This window comes from Crocodylus porosus, unplaced genomic scaffold (assembly GCF_001723895.1).
Source record: "Crocodylus porosus isolate Cpor-Errol unplaced genomic scaffold, CroPor_comp1, whole genome shotgun sequence".
Classification (NCBI taxonomy): Eukaryota; Metazoa; Chordata; order Crocodylia; family Crocodylidae; genus Crocodylus; species Crocodylus porosus.
Window position 1 is genome coordinate 7,247,956 of NW_017728927.1, and position 20,746 is coordinate 7,268,701.

The following is a 20,746-nucleotide window of genomic DNA, read 5'->3' on the forward strand; positions in this document are numbered from 1 at the left end:
CGAAACCTGAGTGACACTCCCTCCTGGCAGCTCCGTTCCAACAGCAGCGCACACTTGGTTCGTACTTGGGCTGAAGGGAAAGGAAGCTATTTACCTGTTGTGCTATGGCATTAAATGCATCCATGAAATCCCCAATGGTGCGAGAGTTCAGAGAGCCAAAGACCTTCCCTGCTTTGTCGCGGTCACGCAGAACATCACTTGCCAATGTGTACGTAGCAAGTTGCACTGGGCTGAGACCTGCTAGTGCATCCACCTAGGGAAATGAAAGGCAGATACATGGGTTTGGTAGTCTTGTGGCAAAACATTGCACTGAAGGCTCACCTGAGCCTACCAGTCCATGAGCGGATATGTCTGAGGTGCATCAGCGCCTGCAGCCAGGAGCATGCAGCAATGTGATGTGGCCAGCATTGCATCTAGCCATGCTGGACTGTCCAGTCCTAGTGACCTAGTGTTCATTTACAGCTTGGTCCATGGAGAGGTGGCCTTTGACGTGAGTGCAGAGCAAGACTTGAACCCACTGCTCTGGAACCAGAGCAAGAAGCATCACTGCACCGCTGTGCCCTAGCAAAACACTTGTAGCAGTAAAAAGGAAAGAAATCAAGCCCCTGGGAAGCAGGCTCCATCGTCCACCCCGTTCCAAATAGGAGCTACTTACAGCACTGAAATCTGCATTGAGGTCCACCAGTTCTCCATAGCTGGCCAAAGAGCTGAAGGAGCCCAGATTGACTTGTAACCAGCCCAGGCTTCCCCTGGTGTTCTCAAGGCACGGGTCACCTTGTAAAGAAAGCAGATATAAAAGCACTGTCCACCCAACAAGACAGATCCCCAGCTGGTATCCATCAGCCTCTGTGGCTGGGTCAACCTACAGAGGCCATGAGGCTGGCATGTAGAGTACAAAACACTCACAGAGAAAAACTATATCATACTCCTCTTGCAGAGGATGTCCTGAGCAAAGGGAGTGAGAACAATATTTCAATGGGCGAATAACACTTGTATCTCTCATTTGGCAAATGCTTTCTGGCAGCTGCTGAATACCTCTGATTTGCCTGGTAGCTTTGTTCTATGTGGCCGGCTCTGCAGAGCGTCAGGTAACGCTTACACAGATGCATCCTCCAGGGTTTTGCTTTGCTTTTTGTCTGCTAGGCAGGGAGTGAGTGTTTTACATCCACGTTTCAACTAACTCAGGCTTAGGTTTGGGAACATCACAGCTGGTGTTCTGGACCCGCTTGGAAGCGGGGAGGAAGTGGCCTATAGGTTAAGGTATTAACTCGGTATTGGTTCAGTTCCCTTCCTGTGTGACTTCTGGCAAATCACTTAGCCTTTTTGGTAATATTTTTCAAGGAGATGCAGGCAGATACCTAGTGAGAGTTTCAAAAGAGTCTAAAGGCCTAACAGGTGGGGCAAGAAGGGAGTCACAGTGCTATTTAAGGCAGGGTTTTCTGGCTCTGGTGTCTATGATAGGCTGTTATAAGGCCAAACTCCCCAGGCTTTGAGCATCCAACCCAAAGTCAATTTAAACTTTCTAGAACAAGGCTAACTCTCTACACTATTCCTAGCACCAGATGGGTATTTTCATGAATATTTATGCAGCAACCAGAGAGTACAAGAACATTAAAGTATTCTCAAAGGTTTAACATACCTCCTTGGGCGGCCTTGGTGGCCAGGTATTCTTTAGCAAAGCTGTAAACGTCTCGTTGGCTGGCTGGTGACATGTATTGAAAGCTGCTGTCCAGGCCAGCCATTCTGGCGGGGAAAGGATAAGGGTTTGTCAGTAGGTTAGACAAATGGTTACTGCTATACCGCTATGTCACTATAGCGACATAAAACGGCCCCACATGGCAAGTCTTCAGCATTTCAATGTGCAGCTGAAGGTCAGAGGAAGACCAGCTCTTTTCTGCAGGCAAGTTTTGTTTCCTTAGACAGGGGTTGCACGCAACCAAACGTTGACTGCAGTGTCTCAAACCTCTCGTCATGAAAACAAGGCCATGATAAAATGGGACTCTCAGACGGGAAAGAAGAAGAAGCTGAACAGATTTCCCATTCCTGTGCTCTCTGTTAACAAGTGTCTTCACTGATGTCCCACCACAACTCCCATCCTCATGCTCCAGCAGGAGAATAGCGCTCCTCTTGCAGGTGCAAAAGTAAAATGCAAAGCTTGCTTCCATTTCCCCAGGGGATAGTTTAGAAGGGCACCATGATTTTTGCCCTTTCATGCATGTCTGTTTGCACGAGTGGGATTTCTGGATGCTTTAAGACTTTCTTGTGCATTAAACTAAAACTCCTTGGACATAGTTTAGTTTGCCCGCTGGGAATTAAAGTATTGCATCCATGGATTCATTGTGTGGTTTGCCAGCTCCCTGCTTCTACAGCTGCGTGGCAGGACATGGGCATGGGGTGGGTGGGGGCCCCTGGGCCGTGCAGGGCGGGGAGGGCAGTGCTGAACTGTCTTGCTCTCCTGCGGCATCAACCAGACACCCGGCATAATTTGTTTGAAAACCTAATGCATGTAAACACAAATGCGACGCTCCAAAATAAAAAAAGTTTAAATTTATAAACCTCTTTAATTTAATGAGGATTAAAACCTGTGGTGTGCACAGGTGCCCGAAGTGTCTGGAAACCTTCACAACCTGTCCATTAAACCAGTTAGCAAACCAAGGGGGAAGTGAGGCCTGGCTACACACTACTCACATGGCTTGGTAAACTCCACAGGGTACATTTTTGGGGATGGTTTCAAGGGCAGAGGCATTGATGCTGGCAAGCCACAAGCTGAGTTTGCTCTGGAACCAGTCCTTATACTGAAGGGGGCTGAATGCAGGGAACTGGCCCTGGATTGCGTAGAAGATGGCATTGAACATGGCATCTCGCACTTGGGCGTTTGCCAGGGACACGATCCCTTGCTGCAAAACAAAGGCAAAAACCACGTAGATAGTGTGGACCCCATGTGAATCTCAGGTGAGCCCATACCACCTCCAGTCACCCAGAGGGCTAAGCCTGCTCCAGGGTCCAGGCAGTGGCCGCCCCCCTTGCCTCTCCCTTGTTTTAGTGGGTCAATGAGGAACAGGAGCCAGAGCCTCTTCGGGGTGAGGCTTGGAAGAGAAGGGAACGGGGCTGTCTGAGGGGCATTCCCAACACCAGCTGTACACAGGGCTCCTCCCAGCAAGGCCCAGTGGTCCGGTGTGTCACTAAGCGTTGCCCTCGGGTATGCTTTTTGCTCTGCAGTGAGCTCCCATTGAGAACCACCACCCCACCTACCCCCAGGTTGTACTTATCAGCGCATTACTTGAGAAGCGATGGCCTCAAACTCGGTCACGAAGGCCGTAATGTCGCCCACCGGCCTGCTCTGCAGGGACAGCACCAGGGCGTCCAGCCACGCCACATCCTCCAGGGCGTTGGGGCCAAAGAACACGTGAGCCAGTTGAGTTCCCGTGAGGTTATCCCTGACGGCAAACTGCGGGGACAAGATGGCAGGTGGGCATCAGCACGGCTGGCAAAGCGTGAGCCCTGGACCCACCAGAGTCCAGCTGGGATGATGTAGTTGGGGCTGGTCCTGCCTGGAGCAGGGGGTTGGGCTAGATGTGGTCCCTTCCCACCCTCATTGGATGATTTTGTGATTAAGCCTCTGGGTTGAGCTGCCAAATTCCTCCATTATGTGAATTTACTGACTGCAATGATTTGGGGCCTCCCATGAGCAGTTACTCCCGTGGGTTTCAATGTGCCTGTCTGTAGAGGAAGGGAGGGATAGGGCAGGGGGCAGGATCTGGCCTGCGGCACGTAATGCGGCATTTGCACTCACCCCGTTGAAATCTGCCTTCAGCTTGACGAAGTCTTCGTAGCGAGCCTGGGCCGCGAATGCCCCGAGGTTATCTTGCAGCCAGGCTGGGCTGCTCTCTTGGTCCATAGCACATGCAGAGCCTGCAGCCCCAAAGAGGGAGGTGAGAGAGTTTCTTTTTTGCCCTCATTTTATAAGAGCAAAGCCTGGGATGCCAGTTAACTGTCAGTTCACTACCACTTATTCCCTGCCCCTCCATTTCCCCTTTTTTTTAATATAAAAAAAGCAGCAGCAGCAAGAGGAGAATCTGACCCGCTGCTGCTGCTGCTTTAGAAGTACTTCCAGGCTATTATCGTATTACAACTCGCACAATGGATGCATCCACCGCCGCAGCTGTGGGCATATCGGATGCAGCTTGAAGGTAGCCAGCTCTGATATTAATAGCAATGCAGCCGTAGCAGCACGGAGCCCCCTGCTTCTTGCATCCATTTTGCAGCCCACACTGACCTCCGTGCTTTTGCTAGATGGCTCCCAAGACCGAACTAGCTATGCCTACCCTTGTGACCGCAGCATGGGAGATGCCAGTGCCTCTACCAAAGCCACCCAGTACCACTCCCCTTTCTTGTTTTAAGGGTACAGCTAAGGTGTGCAGTATTCAAAAAAGTTGCTGTTCCCATTATAACTCTTGCGGCTCTCTGATGCAGTCTGAAGTTGCATCAAGGAAAAGTCGGTGGCTGCATTTTACCCTGGAGTAGCAGTTTTCAAAACGTTGAGGGAATAGGCTAGGATGCAGTTCAGTTTTGGGTCCAAATTACCTGTTGCATTGGACTGATTTTCAAGAAAGGCAAACAGCGACGTGTAGGCGCCTTGCTGATTCATTGGTGACATGGACCGATACGCCTGGCTCAGCGAGGAGACCCTGAGGAATGGAAATGAATGAGAAATGCTTCACTTCCATCGTCATTGTGAGAAGAAAGCCATGTTAATCTGATGGGTTGAATCATACAAATGCTGATTAGTGTCAGGCAGGTGCCTTCCTATTACATTACAGTTTGGTGCCCACTAGCTAACACGGGCAGACTTTGTCCCCTAACCCTATGATCAGTCTTTCCTGCCCAGACCCAATGATGAGAGCTCTTCCAGCCCTAAACTTTTGTGAATCTGTGAATCAGACCAGTGCCGGTGTTATCAGAGACCCGGCTAACCTCAGGCGGGAGAAGCAGAGAGCTAATCCACCCAGTGCAGCTGTTTTGAAACCTAATGAGACTTTGCATTTCTGCATTGTCCTCCAGCCGCAGATCTCCAAATGCTTTACACACTGGCTGTGCTTCCCATGTGCCCTGGAAGTAGGCGCACGTCTCCATCATCTCACAGATGCAGAGGGCCCAAGGTGGCACAGAGCTGGGAACAGAGCACACACCTCTTGGTCCCCAACCTGCTTTATTCTTCACTAAGGCTGGCTTCAGAGGGGCTGAGGATGCGTCTTAGAAAAATAAAGCCTCGCTTAACATCTGCTGTTACATTTGGGGGTTGGACTCGATCTTTCGAGGTCCCTTCCAGCCCTTAATTTCTATGATTTGTAATGCAGAACTGTTGACGTTAGAGAGGGGGCTATGTGTTTTTAACCGCCAGGTCCAAACCATGATCTGAATTTAAACCTCACTGAAACTAGGGAAGCTTTGAAGCATGTGCCTGCCCTATTGCCAGTCTTCCTGCCATGCTCTTGGGTCAGCGCAGTACTCTTGCCCTGCTTCCCCTGGTCTAGATAGAAAAGTCTCCACCATTTCTCTCACTGCAGCCCTGTATAATGTATCCCTCCACCTAATGCAGTTTACTGGGAAGAAACTTTCCCCCCTGTTGCCCTGCTTATCTCTCTGCCTGATTCCTTGTGGTTGAACCATTGTACAAATACATAAAACCAGTTCAGGTCAGTGCAGTTCAGAAAAGAGTTTGGGTTCTTAAATGCTGTGTTTTGTCAACATTTTCCTTTCGGGTGCTGGAGCATTGACCCCCTGAAGTCTGTCACATTATAAATGCCGCTCTTGTCCAAAAACTGTCCAGCAAGATCCAGCCTGCAGCTTCCTTTGATCTGTGCAGAGTAAGCAGGGGTTGCAAAGGAAGTGGCAAGCTGATGGGTCTGTCTTGCATACTCACATAGCTTGGAAGCTGTCACAGCCAGGGATGTGAGACAGGAAAAGCTTTATCTCTGCCTCGCTAGCGCTCGGCAGCAAAAGCATGAAGCTTTTGGTAAAGAAATGGGTCCAGTCTTCGGGGCTGAAAGCCGAGAACCCTGCCTGGAGGTCGTCCATGAACTGGGAGAGCATCCGTTTCCGCACGCCTTCATTTTTAATAGTGGTTATCATCTTCTGCAAGGCACAGGTATCAAGCTTTAATAGCAGGAGTTGAAAAAGCAGAGACCAGCAGAGACTCCTTAGGCCTGACGAGGGGTGACTGTGCCCTAAAGCTTGCTATGGACTTTTCCCCAGCTACTCAGTTGGTCTACTAAAAGATATCACATTTACTCAAAGAGCTTTGCCTGCCCAGGTCCTTAGACCAACACGGCTACAATCAGCAACCCAGCGAGATGAAGAACATCATCCCGATGCAAAGTCCTACACCTCCACATCCTAGGAAATGAACCCGAACACATCCAAGCCAGTGAACTATCGGCATGTCTTGCCAAATGCATTGCACCGCTGCGGCTCATTGCACCGCTGCTCATGTTGGAGTCCTCCTGGCTGCACTGGGCTCCGTGAAGTGAAGCCTCAAGCCTACATCTAAGTCTAGTCAATAAATTTAAAGTTAATGATTCTCAACCTTTTAAGACTCGGGTCAGCTGGGGGCACCCCTCCAGAACGGGTGTGCAAACCTGTGTGCGGCACCCCATTTTAAAACCGGACTTATTGATTCCTGGCAGGGCACGGAAGAGCCTGAGCCTGCACTTACCTGCTTATCTCCTCACCCCTCCTGGCACCCCTCAAAAGCCTTGAGGCACCCCAGAGCTGGGTATGTACAAGCAACGGGTGTACTGGCGAGCAGACAGACAGCGACTAGCTCCCCCAGGGGTTATCACTTTTAAAATACTCGCCGCTCCCAGTGACTTTGGTGGGAGTTAGCTCTGTAAGCAGAGAGGTATATGCCAATCTTAGCTGTCCAAATGCGAATGCATGTAACCCGAGTCCTTACAATGGAAGGATATACATGGCATCCTTTTTCTGAGACAGCTGGTTGGATACTGCAGCGGTCTTTTGAAACCTGGGTATCATTTTGAGGTCTATAGGAAGCTGGTTCACTCTGAATGAGTTAGCTTTGATGTTCTTCTCATCATTAGCAGAGGTATCCCTACCTGCCGCGCCTCTGTGTTGAGCTGGTCTAAATACTGGTAGATCTCCTCCGCCGATTTGTCCTGTAGTCTGGCAAGAACCTGGCACATCTTCTCATCATCGTTAATGGCATCCGACACGAGAGTAAGGGAGGCAAGCTGCCCTGGGGATAACCTGTCTAGTACAGCCATCTAGGGAAAAGAGCACAAAGCTGGTGGCAGCTTTTGCAAGCGGGCTCTGATCTTCTGCGAAGAGCCGAAGGCCGAGCTTCTCAAAGCTGTTCGGGGCACCTTGGACACCCAGTTCCCCAAATTAAGAGCATCCAAGCTCCCTTGGTTTACAGCACATCCCCTCGGGGCGCCCAGGGTACCGAGTCCGAGGCGGGGCTCAGATACGGAAAGAAACACTCACTCCATTAAAATGTTTGTTCCAGACGAGGAAGTCCTGATATGCCGCATATTTGCTGAAGTTCCCAAGGTTGATGTCCAGCCAGTTTTGGACACTTTGGCTTGTGCTTCCACATGCAATCTCTGCAAAGACACAGAAACTTTGAATGTGGCAGAAAGAGCACAATCCCCAACATTACAGGCAAATTCCTCTCTTGCCACAAAACCGCAGAGCGCCTGCCCCAGAGGAACAGGGCACTCTGGATCTGCACGGCTATAGCAGAGATCAGAAGTATTACGATGACTGCAGTATTTATCTGTGCCACTGCATAGCGCCTTTGTAAATCCTGCAAATGAATGGAGCGCCTTCTCCTGAAGAAAGTGCAATCAAAATTTGACCCTGCGTAGCCACAGCAAACTGCAGTAGCCTCCTTTTGTCACGGACAGTGGTTAAAACTTGCCGCTGGCCTGCCATGCATTGCAAAACACGAGGGAAAATCACACACGCTCCATCTGGGAAAGGAAAGGGCTTCAGCGCTGGGCGGTTTCCTTTAGCGTCCCCAGGAACCCCCGATTCTGCCCTGTCCCGCCAGGCTTTTAAAGACCGTTTCTCTCATGAAGGCGAATCTGATTACCTGACTTGGCTTTTGACGTCAAGAAAGTGCTGCAGAACCCAAACACGCTCAAGGCTTTTGCTGGAGTTAGGTTGGGGTAGACGTTGTTGAAGCCCTTTATGCTGCATGAGAAGAGGAGAAAAAGAGACACGGGGAATGAGAGAGGGTGTCCCAGACACTGTGCAGGTGCGAGCTCATGTGCTGGAGACCTCGATGAAGACGCTTTGCTTTTCAAAGGGGTCGGTGGAGTCTCCAAATGCTTCGCAAGCAGTAAGTGATAGCCCGTGTGCAAGGGAGGAGGTGTCGGGGTCCCTGTTTTACAGCTGAGGACACCAAGACGTCCAATGACGGGTTCAAGGTCACCGAGGAAGTCGGTGACGGAGCTGCATGTCCAGCCCTTTGGTTCCCAGTTCCCCATGCTTATCACTGGGCACGTGCCCGTCCGGTGATCGGAGCGATGAGCTCTTGGCATGCCGCAGGGTTTGGAGAACTGGACCACCCTCTCGCTGGGTATAGCCAGGTGTCGCAGGCCTACCGATACCGGATGGCATTGCTGTAACCTTTCCCAAGGCACCAATCCGATCTACAGGCTTTTGTAGTAACGTAAGCGCAGGAAAACTCTTGCATCTATAACCGCGTTTCATTCAGGGCTAAATGACCCTAGGCAAACACGGTTTTTGGGTCAATCTGATATCTTTTATTAGTCCTATACCTAGCCAAACACACCATTTTGACTTTCTCCTGGTGATTTTTATGTTACACTGGGCTTAAAAGGCCAAACGGCAGTGCTCACACAAAACACCATGGCCTTTTTGAAATGAAACATAGCTGCGTCCACCTGCAATAGTTTGATTTCCCACAGAAAATTCCCATGAAAATTTGATATGCTGCTGGGGAAACAGGTTTGTTGCCGTCAAATCCCTACTTTCCAATAGCACACTATTCCACCTGAACATTTTGGACCAGCTTTGATTAGTAATTATTGGAAAAGTTACAGGTCTAGCCACCCCACACAGCCCATTGCTTTAAGGCACTCTGGTTCCTGGAGGGAGAAGGACTCTGTCCCCTGTCCAAAATGACCCCAGATAATTGCAGTCTGATAAAATAGATAATTTATAGCCTGCCCCGGGAGTGCTGAATTATGGAAGCAGCCCAGAGCCTCGGTGAATCCCTGCACGCAACCAAGATGGGTTTGAGACAAAACGCAAAAGCAGCGAGAGCCGCACTGCATCCGCTCCGGCGCTGAGCGGCAGCTCGTCCTTGCCAAGTGGGAGCGAGCAGCTGGAACGGGGAGCGGACGGCAAGGAGGACTCACATTTGCTGGTACGAGTCGCAGGACGCAGCGGCGGGGATGCCAGCGAAGGTCGTCTCGTCCGCGGTTTGCAGCACGTTTTGGAAGGCGACTTGGAACCAGTAGGCGAAGTCGCCGGGTTGGAATCGGGGAAAGTCCCCGGCCAGTTTTTGCAAGGCCGTGCTCAAGACGAGATGCGCGTGCTCGCTGCCCTGCAGCTCCACCTGCGCACGAGAAATCCCCGCGTTAGGCTTCCTCCCTGGCAGATGCACAAGGTTAACCCCCCCCCGGGCTCGGACGTTTGGCAGGATTGATTCTCGCTTCTGATGTGGATCAACAAGAAGCCTACGGGGCAGGAAGGGCCCTGCCAGATCAAGCAAAGGGCAGGAGGAAGAGGAGTGTCTCTGCAAGGATCTGTTAGCAAGCTTTTGGCACGTCCTTCCCCTGAGAGGCAGGGAGATCTTGTGGCTGCTGAACAAAGGACCCTAGGAGGGGGGACAGGCTGAGAGGAGCACCTAAAGTTTGCCGCTACATGGACTTTTTAAGGAGCCACCAAGGGGTTGGTCATGAAGCCCTCCCTCAAGCATTCATCCCGCGCGATCCCTTCTAGTTAGGGTTTCCTACTCTAACCTTACAGGTACTTTTACCACTAAAGGGGTGTATTTGGTAGCTGTGTTGGTCTGACACCAAAAGAAATGCAAAACAGAGTTTTGCATTTCTTTAACACTACCGGGTCTTCTCCAGACATGGAAAAGACATGCTGCTGGGATGCAGTGGGTAGGATGGGGGTCTCTCCAACCCAGCATTTGGCTGGGAAGGGCTTTGGACCCCGGCAGGGAGCAGTTACCGAAGCGATGGGGTTCAGCGTGTCGAAGAACTCAGCGAGGTGTGACGGGGTGAGCAGGCCATTCATGATCTGAAGGATGCTCGTCTCGTTGGCCAGGACTCTTGCGGCCACTGTTAACTGGGCCAGCTGAGTTGGCGACAGCGCTGCCACGGCCAGCATCTGCAAAGGAAGAACCCCAGGCCTTCGTCTTTATAGAAACAACAAGCAATTAAATGGCGGCAAGGGCTTTATGGACAGCCAGGTCCCTCCTGCCTCCGCGGAGACCCGGCAAGACTACGATGCAGCGACCACGACCTACCCCGTCAAAATTAGGGTTGAGTGATGAAAACTCCTCCATCCTGGCGTAGGCACTGAACCGCCCGTAGTTGCTGAGCAGCCACACGCTGCTGTTCGCGTCTGAGGAGCAAACGCTACCTGGAAGACAGTAAAGCGATTCACTCAGCGGCTCACCGACCTGCCGGCTGGACATGGACTCCTTCGGGAGCATTAGAGATTCACTTCGATCAGTAGGAGCTTGGGGTGGGGGAAGACAGCAGGTTCGGATATTCTGCCGGTCTGTTTTATACTGCTTCCCATCACCAATATATCCAGGCACCGCCCATGTCAAGCAGAGAGCGATGGTACAATTCCCATTGGATTTCATGGGGGCTCGGGTACTTCTCTCTTGGAAGAAAGGGCTTCGTCTAAGATTCGGTTTTGAAGCGAGGCACTTGTCAGGTACAAAGTTTGGATTCTGTAAGAGAGGAAAAGAGGGAGCATTTTGCCCCCTCTTACAGAAACCTGGGTGTCGTACCTTGGCTCTTACGATAAGTCTCTAGATAGTTCAGTATTCTGCTGTGGATGGCTTTTCTCTGCTCTTCGGTGTATTGATCGTACACCCGGTCCATGGCTTGCACGCTGAATCAAACAAATTGAAGAAGAGCACAAGTGAAATGTGGTCCCAATCTCAGGTTGAAACTTCTTGCAGGTCGGAAACCACCCCCCAGCGCGTGCAGAAAGGACCGAAGCAGGGCGGGGGGGGATTTGATCATGGGGTAATTCCTCCACCATGTGTAAAGACAAGGGCCATCAGAGTGAAGCAGGGTGCTGCAGTGGTCAAGATAAGATCCTGACCTCCGCCACAGACTTTCTGTATGACCTTGGGCAAGTCACTTATACTCCGGGCCCCTCAATTCCCCATCTGTACAGGGGAAAAGAGCATTTCCCTACAAGAGGCTATGAAAGCATCCAGGGCTGTGAGGCACTTGGCTGTGCCAGCCGTGGTGGTCACACGAATACCGCAGGTGACTGGAGACACTATAACATCCCCAGTCCCCGCTGGAGGGAGGGGGTACACTCACAGGCTTTGATGAGACCGACAGTCCATGTCCAAGGGGAGTTGCTGCAGGTAGTAGGTGGTGAGCGCTGGCAGGAAGAAGCGGAGCTGGGACCCGAACCAGAAGGCGTATCCTTCCGCAGCGAACGTGCCGGTTTGCAGTGATTTGAAAACCGTCTCGAAGGTCAAGTCACGAACCCGGGGGTTGGGCAGCACCGTGAGATTCCTCTGGAAAGAGAGCCAGGGCATCACTCCTCGCACAGCGGGCGACACGGCGCAATCGATGAGGCTCTGCGCAGGAGCGGGTGGGGAATCCAGAAAGTCAAAGTACCCCATGCTTTGAAGTGGAGAAGCTTGGAAGGGAAACCGGATTACCTTGCTGAGGCGGTAAGATATGTACTGCAGCACCCATAAGCAGTGCGGATGCATGGGAACGGAAACCACGAATTGCATCGCCTTCCAGCTCTCTGGATGCTCCCCTTGCCAGAAGAAAAGCCCCGAGCAAACACACCAGCTCACTTCTAGCAATGCATTACAGCAGGATGGGCATGCAGAGCTGAGCTTGGACAGCAAAAGCAGCTTTGAGTACCAGAGTTTGTCACTGAACAATGGAGGGGTTCATGGTACCTGTTCTGCCGCCGCATTAAACCCTGTGATGAATTCAGTCATTTCGGCAACGGAGCGGGTTTCCATTTCCACCAGGATCTGGATGGCCAGGCGCTCGTTCCGAAGGGCATTCGTCACCACCATCATCTCCCCGATCTGCCCGGCGGAGAGCAAGTCGAGAACCTCGTACTGATGGGGAAAACACAAGCAGAAAATAATGCCGCCTTAGAAGACAGTTGGCCCAGCAGCACTGCTTGCAGTTATAGTAACTACTTCCAGGGGGTTGCAATAGCCCGTCTCCCATGTCAGGTGCTTCAGACAATGCCACTAGCACGTGCCTCATTATGTGACGCAGTACCATGGCCAAGACGTCTGTTGACTACCGCAGGCGATTTGTTTCCAGCCACACACAGATGCATTGCACCAGTTACGATCTGGCATTGCACCAGATCATTCTAGAGACTAGTATGATATGCGAAAATGTACGAATCGCCAGTTTTTTACGCAGCCCTGAGTTCCACAGAAGAATCATTAATCTAGGCGGAACAGTGCTTTGGTTCATCTTGCATATTTTCATTGCTGGCCCCCCCAAAATGATGAGAACAGCAATGTTTGGAAGTTCATTTTGGGGGAAGAAACCCAAAGCTGTGATGTGTTTTCCAAGTCACTTGGATCCAGAAACCTCAAAAGACCAAGCTCTTTCATGAAATGCCCAGCTATCTTTGGCTTTGAAAGAATCAGAAATACCCAAGAATATCTTAATTTATGGTCTTTCCATCTACTGAGCCAACAGCCAGGCACACAGAGGGTCACATGAAGAGGGAAAACCAGAGGAGCTAACAAGCCATTTCTTTCTGACTCCCTGAAATGCTTGTGTCTGGGTTGGTTATTTTCCCTGAAACCGTTCCCATGCGCCTCTGTGGTACAGTAGGATTGCTATTGTACTTGAATTATCAACCCAAACTTTCCAACCAGTGTTCAGAGGGGTGGGATTCTCCCCTGCTGACACCTCACCTATTTTGCCTGGGGGTCTTACACTCACTCCATTAAAGTCCTGGTAGAAGGTGTGGAGGTCGGGGTAGGTAGCAAATTGTGCAAATCGGTAGAAAATGGCCTGCAGGAAACTTCTGCTGTCGTGGTATGCACCAGGAAACACCGAATCTGAGAACGGGCCAACGAGACAGGAGAGAGAATTTCTAATTACACAGAGAAAAAAATACAATGTGCACCCGTGCCTCTCAACTTGATTTGGTCAAGGCATCAGGGCTGAAAAATTGTCCTATGACCCCTTATACCCTACAGTCCCTTGAGGCTGCACAGGATAGTGGGATTCAGGTTACAGGAAGCAGCAACGGGAGTCTTTTGAGTGTTGTGGATAGTGATGGTGGGCATGTTGGGTCTGGGGGATTGAAGATGGGGTCTGCTGCCTGCTAGGTAGGGTGGTGTGCGAGCTTGAGTCCTAGGACGCTATATGCCCACATGTGCTGGCATCATGCCTCCGGTACTGAACAACTCCTGAGGCTTTAAAGGGAGAGCACAACATGGTGACACCTAACCTGACTACCACAGGACATTTTCCCATGTAGGTTGGAGAGAAATCCCTTTCTGACCTGTTGGGATGACTTCTGGTGACAACAGGGCAATGTTGGTAGGCTCTTCCCACGGTGCATACAATACAATAAGCAAGTACCTGAAAAGCTACGGTGATGCTCCAAGATTTTTTGCATCGAGAGGTATATAGCATGTGCCGTTGGTGGTGGAAACTCCAGGAAGACGTTATCCAGGCCTCGGACACTGCAAAAAGATCAGAAGAAGAAAAGATCCAACGGTAAGAAACCCTGGATCGGTGTTTTAAGTATGTAATGACTCGGCTTTGCAAAATGACAAAATAAAGGGAATTGCTCATGCTTCACTTGTAACCAGCTTATCCCTAGGCAGCGTGCCTAAGAGAGAAACCACAAAACCAGAAGGTTTTCTATGCTTAAATCTATCATACAATGCTCCAATGCATGTAGCACTTACACGGTGGTGTAGGACGGGAAGCTGATGTTTATGGGGATTAAGTCAAGGAGGTCTGTGTTCATGCTGGGCAAGAGGAACTTCAGCCTCTCCAGGAACCAGACTTGATAATTGAGGTCCGTGAAATTATAAAAATAGTTAGACAGGTTGAGGAAAAGCGTCGCCAGCATTTCCGCCCTCACGTCCGCATTTGGGATGCCCGTGCTCCCCATCTACGAGAAAGGGAAAGACACGTTATGTACCTGGTTTTATTCTGCAAGGGCCCAGAGCTGAAAAATATGTTTTTTTCCAGTCAGTAGCAAGGCACCATCCCTTTCTAGCAGAGCAAACGTTGTGGAAATAAGGCTTAGAGCAAAAAGGGATGTGAAAAAAGAGAAGCGTTCTCCGCGGATACCCTGATTACCTGTGCAATGGCAGCGTTGAACTCCATCAGGAAAGCATCCATCTTCGAGAGGGGTATTGCAGAGTCTTCCCCCTCCAGGCTTCTCAGGACCGTCCGCATTGTGGTCACGTTATACAAAGCATCTGAAGTCACAACATACTCCAGGAGCTGCCCGGTGCTCAGGAGACGCAGGATGCTGGCCTAGAAAACAACACCGGGTATTGGCAGCAGAACGCATCATCTCTTTCCACTAAATCCAGCTCAGCTGCTTGCAAGAAACAATTTAATTGGTGAAATTTCCCCCATCCTTCTCCCAGCAAATTTCCTGTGGATGAATCCCTGAGGCCAGCATGAAAAGCACGGTGACTCTGGGGAGATCAATGGAGTTACTGCAAGTGTACACCTTTGCTAATAATATTGACCCTGGAATAACCATGTCTGTGATCACTGTTGACCGTATAACAACACATCTTGTAAATCCCCATTTCACGTACAGGCTGAACGCGAAGCTCATACATACAGGGTCAAAGCTTTCATCGGTGATTTTTACTTCTTCTAGGGTTGCATCAAAGAAAAACGATCTCCAGGTGATCTGTATCCATTCAGTGATGGGCTCTACCGGGTAGCCTAAGGGAACAACAGATGCAAGCATGCTTGTGAGGTTCTCCATTTCTTCTATCGCAATGCACACATTTTGTTTAAAAACACATGGAAATGGAAAAGTCAGACCCTGATTGGCTCAAGGAAAAATTGTTGCTTAATTCTTATTACTGACACCTTGCGGTATCGCGGACACGTCTAGCTTTAAAAGCTTGCGGTACGTAGTAATCAAAGTGCAACAAATGAATGAACAACTCACAGTGGGTAAGGGGAATAGATGGGCATGGGTCTTCACACCAGGTCAAGCCACCAGCAAAGACCCCCTACTCTTTTTTTTATAAGCCACTAGGGATGTACGACTTTCGCAGGGATCAGAAAGAATCTTGCCTTAATATATCATAGTATAATATATCATGGGAAAGATGGCACATTTTGCAGTGGGATCTCTTCCTCATGTACTGCAGCATGTGTCAGCCTTATTTGGGTAGGTGACCAAGTAGATTTGACCCAGAGCAGCGGAGTCATTGCTCTCATAGGCCATGTGTAGACGAAACAAGGGGCATGTGTGCACAACACTTTAAAGCAGGTTAAATGCTTTTGCACCGCTTTAATGGTGGTGTCAGTGTTTGCACGCGCCGGCAACGTATTACGTAGTAATTCCAGCTGCTGTAGCAAAGTCGGCAGCATAATGCGCCTTAGATGACTTGGGGTGCAAGCTGCCCTACAGAAGCAAAGCAAAGCACTGGGCTCCCGCCGCCAGAGTTCAGACGCGTGCAGGACACGGGGGTTTAAAAGGCCCTAAATTGAAGCAGCGTTTTCAACAACCCACCGCTTCAATTTAGGGCCCCCGTTTTGTCTACACACGCCCATAGTGTAACAGAGCCGGCCAGAGTCTTGTCTTCTGCCACCCCACCGTGTTACCTTTCAAGAGCTTGAGGTTTTGCACGATCCAGAATACAACAGCTCTCTTGGAGGACTCCGTCATGTATTCGTAACCTCCGTCCAACCCAGCGACACTGTATTGGCAAGAAATAAAAAAAGGCTGAAATACCCAAGCAGACAGTACCTGAATCCAGGATCTCATTTCAGAAAAGCCTGGGCTTGGAGAGACGCATTTCTTCTCCAGAATACTGTGCCAGGGTCCTTCCCATGGGTGCTTTCCCTTGTGCAACTTCCCACACGTGGCAGCTGTGCTCCAGAGCTAGAGGACGACCGTCGTCGTAGCACGTCGATCCCCATGGCACGGTGCTGCATTGCTAAGCAAGCTCCACCTTGTAGCAAACCCTGTGAGCAGACCTGAAACCCCAACACCAGTGCCCTCCGCTTGGCCCAGCCTGCTTCAGACTGGACATCAAGGTCCCAACTCCCCGCCCATCAAAGGCCCGAGGGAAGTGGTGCAGCTGTGCAGTCACATTGCAGACGACTCACATAGCCACTAAGGTGCTGTAATCCTGAGGAACGATGAAGGCAAGCGTTGTTACGCTGATGACTGGGATCAGGAAGTGCATCTCGTTTTGGAAGGTGGCGTTCCAGTCCGCTGCGGTGTATGTCTCCATCGGGCCAGACATGACTGTCAGGTAGGTCGACAGGAGCAGCTGAGTAATGTCATCGCTGGGGAGGACCATGATTTTGCGCTGCAATACACGTACGTGGATGTGTGATTCACATGCCCACATTATAGCCATTGTATATACATTGATCTTGTATAGCCCGTTCTCATCTGAATTAGGGTGCTGAGATGGTTGGAAGGCATGTCCCTTAGCGAGTTCGCTTGTCTGGGACGTCTAGTGGCCCTGTATCGCATCAGGACTGACTTTATTATCCTCTGCTCAGTCAATACCCATGTGAACACGAACAATAATCTGCATTGTGGTTCTGTGTCATTGGCAGGATCTGTCACAAACTAGATTTTAGAAGTTACCGACTGAGATGAGATAGCATTAAACTTTTAGCATTAGCATTGCGAAGCAGTCGGGGTGGCATGTATCTGCCATGAACCGGGTGTCAAAGAAAAGGCCAACCAAGAATACCATCATCGCGGCCTTGGTGAATGCCACCAGAATCATCTGGACATCCTCTGGTTTGCTCTCTTGGAAAAACTGAACGAGTTGGGTTGCCAAGTCCATCCTGGTCAACGTGTCCGAATGTACCATCATGTCACCGATCTGAAGGGGCGTCAGGATATCCAAAACCATGTACTGCGCAGAGACAAAATGCACCAAATCTCATTAATCCAGATCCAAACCCCTTTCTTTCCATGCCTTAAAGCTGCAGGTGAAGAAAGACGAGGGAAAAAGAAAACTTACTGCATCAAAAGGCTGATGATACAATGCAACCAGCTGAGCATAAGGAACTTGTGCAGAGAATTGTCCAAAGAAACCTAGCAGCCAGTCTCTGGTGGCAGTCTGGGCATAGCAGGCAGGACCTGCACAGCGGATATAGAGAGATGCACAGCAGTGGAAAAGTGTTGGAAAGGTTTGTGTTAACCTGAGGATACGTTACATCACACATTTATGATGCTTCATCCCTGGTCACTAGTTTGAATTTAGGACAGCTTGGGCATGGCTGCATGAGACGCTAACTGCGTGGTAGCCTACTAACACATAAAACCCATGCTGATACGCTACTGTGCAATAGTATTAGGCTACTGAGCAGTAAGAGTCACTGAAAACCCATGCACTGGCGCTACTGTGCAGCAGTGCAAGTTGCTGCCAACTGATTTAGTACTTGGTTATCGAAGTACTAACTTTAATGTGCATTAATGAATGTGTAGACCCATCTCTAATGTTTTAGAAGCCACTTGAAGCTCTAGGGCCCTGATCCCTAGCCTTTGAAATGCTCTGGATACATCCGTTTTCCATGGACTGCAAGAACTGAAGTTGGAGTCTCATCAGTGTAGAATATGAGCAGAGGAAATGATGCCTCTGAGCATGGAAATTTGCTCCCTGCATCACTCCGCAGTGTCCTGTCACCCATGGGCAGATGCTTTCGCACAGTGGCAAGTCTTGTCCGCATGAAGCAGATTTCCTATTAAACCTTAGCTCATTGTAATTTTCTTTTTGGATTTGGCAGGCTAGGAGCTCACGGTTATATAATCTGCAGGACAAAGCAAGGCCACATCTTCTCTTTCCTGTGTGGTGATGATCTACTCGATAGGTTGGCAGGTCAGAGTCCAAAGAGCACAGTGTGCTCACAATAAACCTCTACACTTGGCAGAAAAACTTATATTTCACAGGAACCAGCAGCCCTGAACTCACTGAACTCCATGCTGTCATGCTGTAGACAGATGCCTTGAGATGCAGGTCGTATGAAAACAACCCCTGAAGGCAACATGTGCACATAGCCTGCGTGCACTGTGCCCCTTAAATGGCAATGTCATACCTCCAGAGCGAAAAGCACGGTGCACAAAGGTGTATCACAAATGCATGAATATGAATCACAGTGGGAAGGAATGATAAGGACATAGCTCATTACCCGTGACCTGAGACTTCTGCGTTAGAAAAGACACGATGTAGTGATACACATCCATCTTGCCAGCCTCGGGCATGTCAGAGAATCCAGTATTGAGCCCAGCAATGCTGAAGAATAAAAGAAACCACGTGTGAGCAAAGGTCAACACACTCTGACTGAGTACTTCCTGTGAGACATTTAAATCCATGTTCTCCCTGGCTGACATGCGTAAAATTATTGTTGAAGCATTCAAGGCTGTTGGCTGTAGCCGTGTTGGTCTAAGGACAGGTAGATGGGGTTCTTTGGGTAAATGTGATATCTTTTATTAGACCAACTAAATAGTTGGAAAAACTAAATAGCTGGAACAATTTTTCATACTATTTAGCTGGCCTAATAAAAGGTATCATGTTTACCCAAATAACCTTGTCTGCCTTGTTGAAGCATTTGCATTAAAAGCCAGGAGTCAAATCCTGGCTCTCCTTGATGTCAACAGGAGTTTTGCTATTGACCTTGAGCCAAAGCCAAGCTATAATCCTAGAAGGAGAAAACCTGGATTGAAGTACCCTTGAATCAAGATAAGATTATTCAAATTTGGCAGCTTGCAGGATGTTTTTTTTAAACAAAATAATTACAAGTTACAGGGGTCAAATCTGCAGCACAACTTGGAGTAAAAGGCTCATGGTTTTGTCTGGACCATAGCACCCCATGCTCCTTCCTTTTGAGGTTCCCCGGGACTGGTGCATAAATCGAGTTATTATATTGCAGAACTCGTGAGAGCTCATGCGACAAAGGGGGTGTAAAGTAAGCCCCCCTCTCAGCCTGCCCCAAACCACTTCAGCGCTACGACTCACAGGGACTTGTAAGAGCTGCAGGACAGGCCGGCGGGGATCTTCTGAAGATCTTCGGCCGTGATGCTTGGCAGGGTGACCACAAGTCTCTTCTTGAACCACAGGTGGTAATCGTTGCCTGTGAACGCGGGGAGCTCGAGGCGCAGCTGCTCCAATGTCCTCGCTAGCATGGCGTGCTTCACCTCCATCGAGATGTTGAACGTGCTGGCGACAGGCTGTGTCAGGGACAAGGGCTATAACTATCCCTCCTGATCCAGTTTCTCGTTTTAGACATGGATATCACCTGGGGGACAGCTCTTCACAGAGGCAAACCCCCTGGGCAGCCTAGGTCCTGTCCTGAAATGCTGACGCTCTTTGGAGGGCTCTTCCCTAAAGAAGAGCTTACGGGCAGTGGTGCTGATGGGGGCTAAAAACAGATATGCTTTGTGGGAAGTTCTTGCCAAAAGTGGCCCCACGAGAGGGGAAAAGTAACCATCCTAAGTTAAAGACAGGTAGGACCAGATCCTCAGTGGTGGCAATTAAATGATCTCCAGGCAAGTCTCTGGAGCATCATCTGTTTAGCCCAGCTATGACCATGAGTCGCATAACTTCATCGTCCCGCCCGTGCATCAGTCTAACCATGCCCACGAATCTCTGTGGCACTTTAACATTGTGAGCTTCCCTGACAACACCTTCAGCTTCCTTAATCTTGGGTTGAGTGTAGTTTCATGGTTTCATAGCTGGGTCAGAAGGGACTGAGCAGATCGTCAAGTCCGACCCCCTGCCATGGCAGGAAGGAGTACTGGGGTCAAACGACCCCAGCAAGGTTCACCTAGCCTTCTTTTGAAGCCCCCCAGGGTAGGAGCAAGCACCACTTCCCTTGGAAGTTGGTCCCAGCTCGTAGCCACCCTGACCGTGAAGTAGCGCCTCCTGATATCTAGCCTAAATCTACTCAACTTGTGGACATTATTCCTCGTTACTCCTGGCGGTGGTCGGGGGAACAGGGACTCCCCCAGTGCCTGCTGGTCCCCCCTGACTAGTTTGTAACAGCCCACTAGATCCCCCTCAGGGACAGGTTCAGGTCCCATCGCCTCTCCTCATAGGGCCTGCCCTGTTATCCCCTGATCATACGAGTGGCCTCCTCCGGACCCTCTCCATCCTGTCCACATCCCTCCTGAAGTGCAGCACCCAGACCTGGACGCAGTACTCCAGCTGCGGCCTGACCAGTGCCGCATGGAGGGGGAGGATCACCTCCCTGGACCTGCTCGAGATGCATCTGTGGATGCACGACAAGGTGCGGTTGGCCTTCCTGACCGC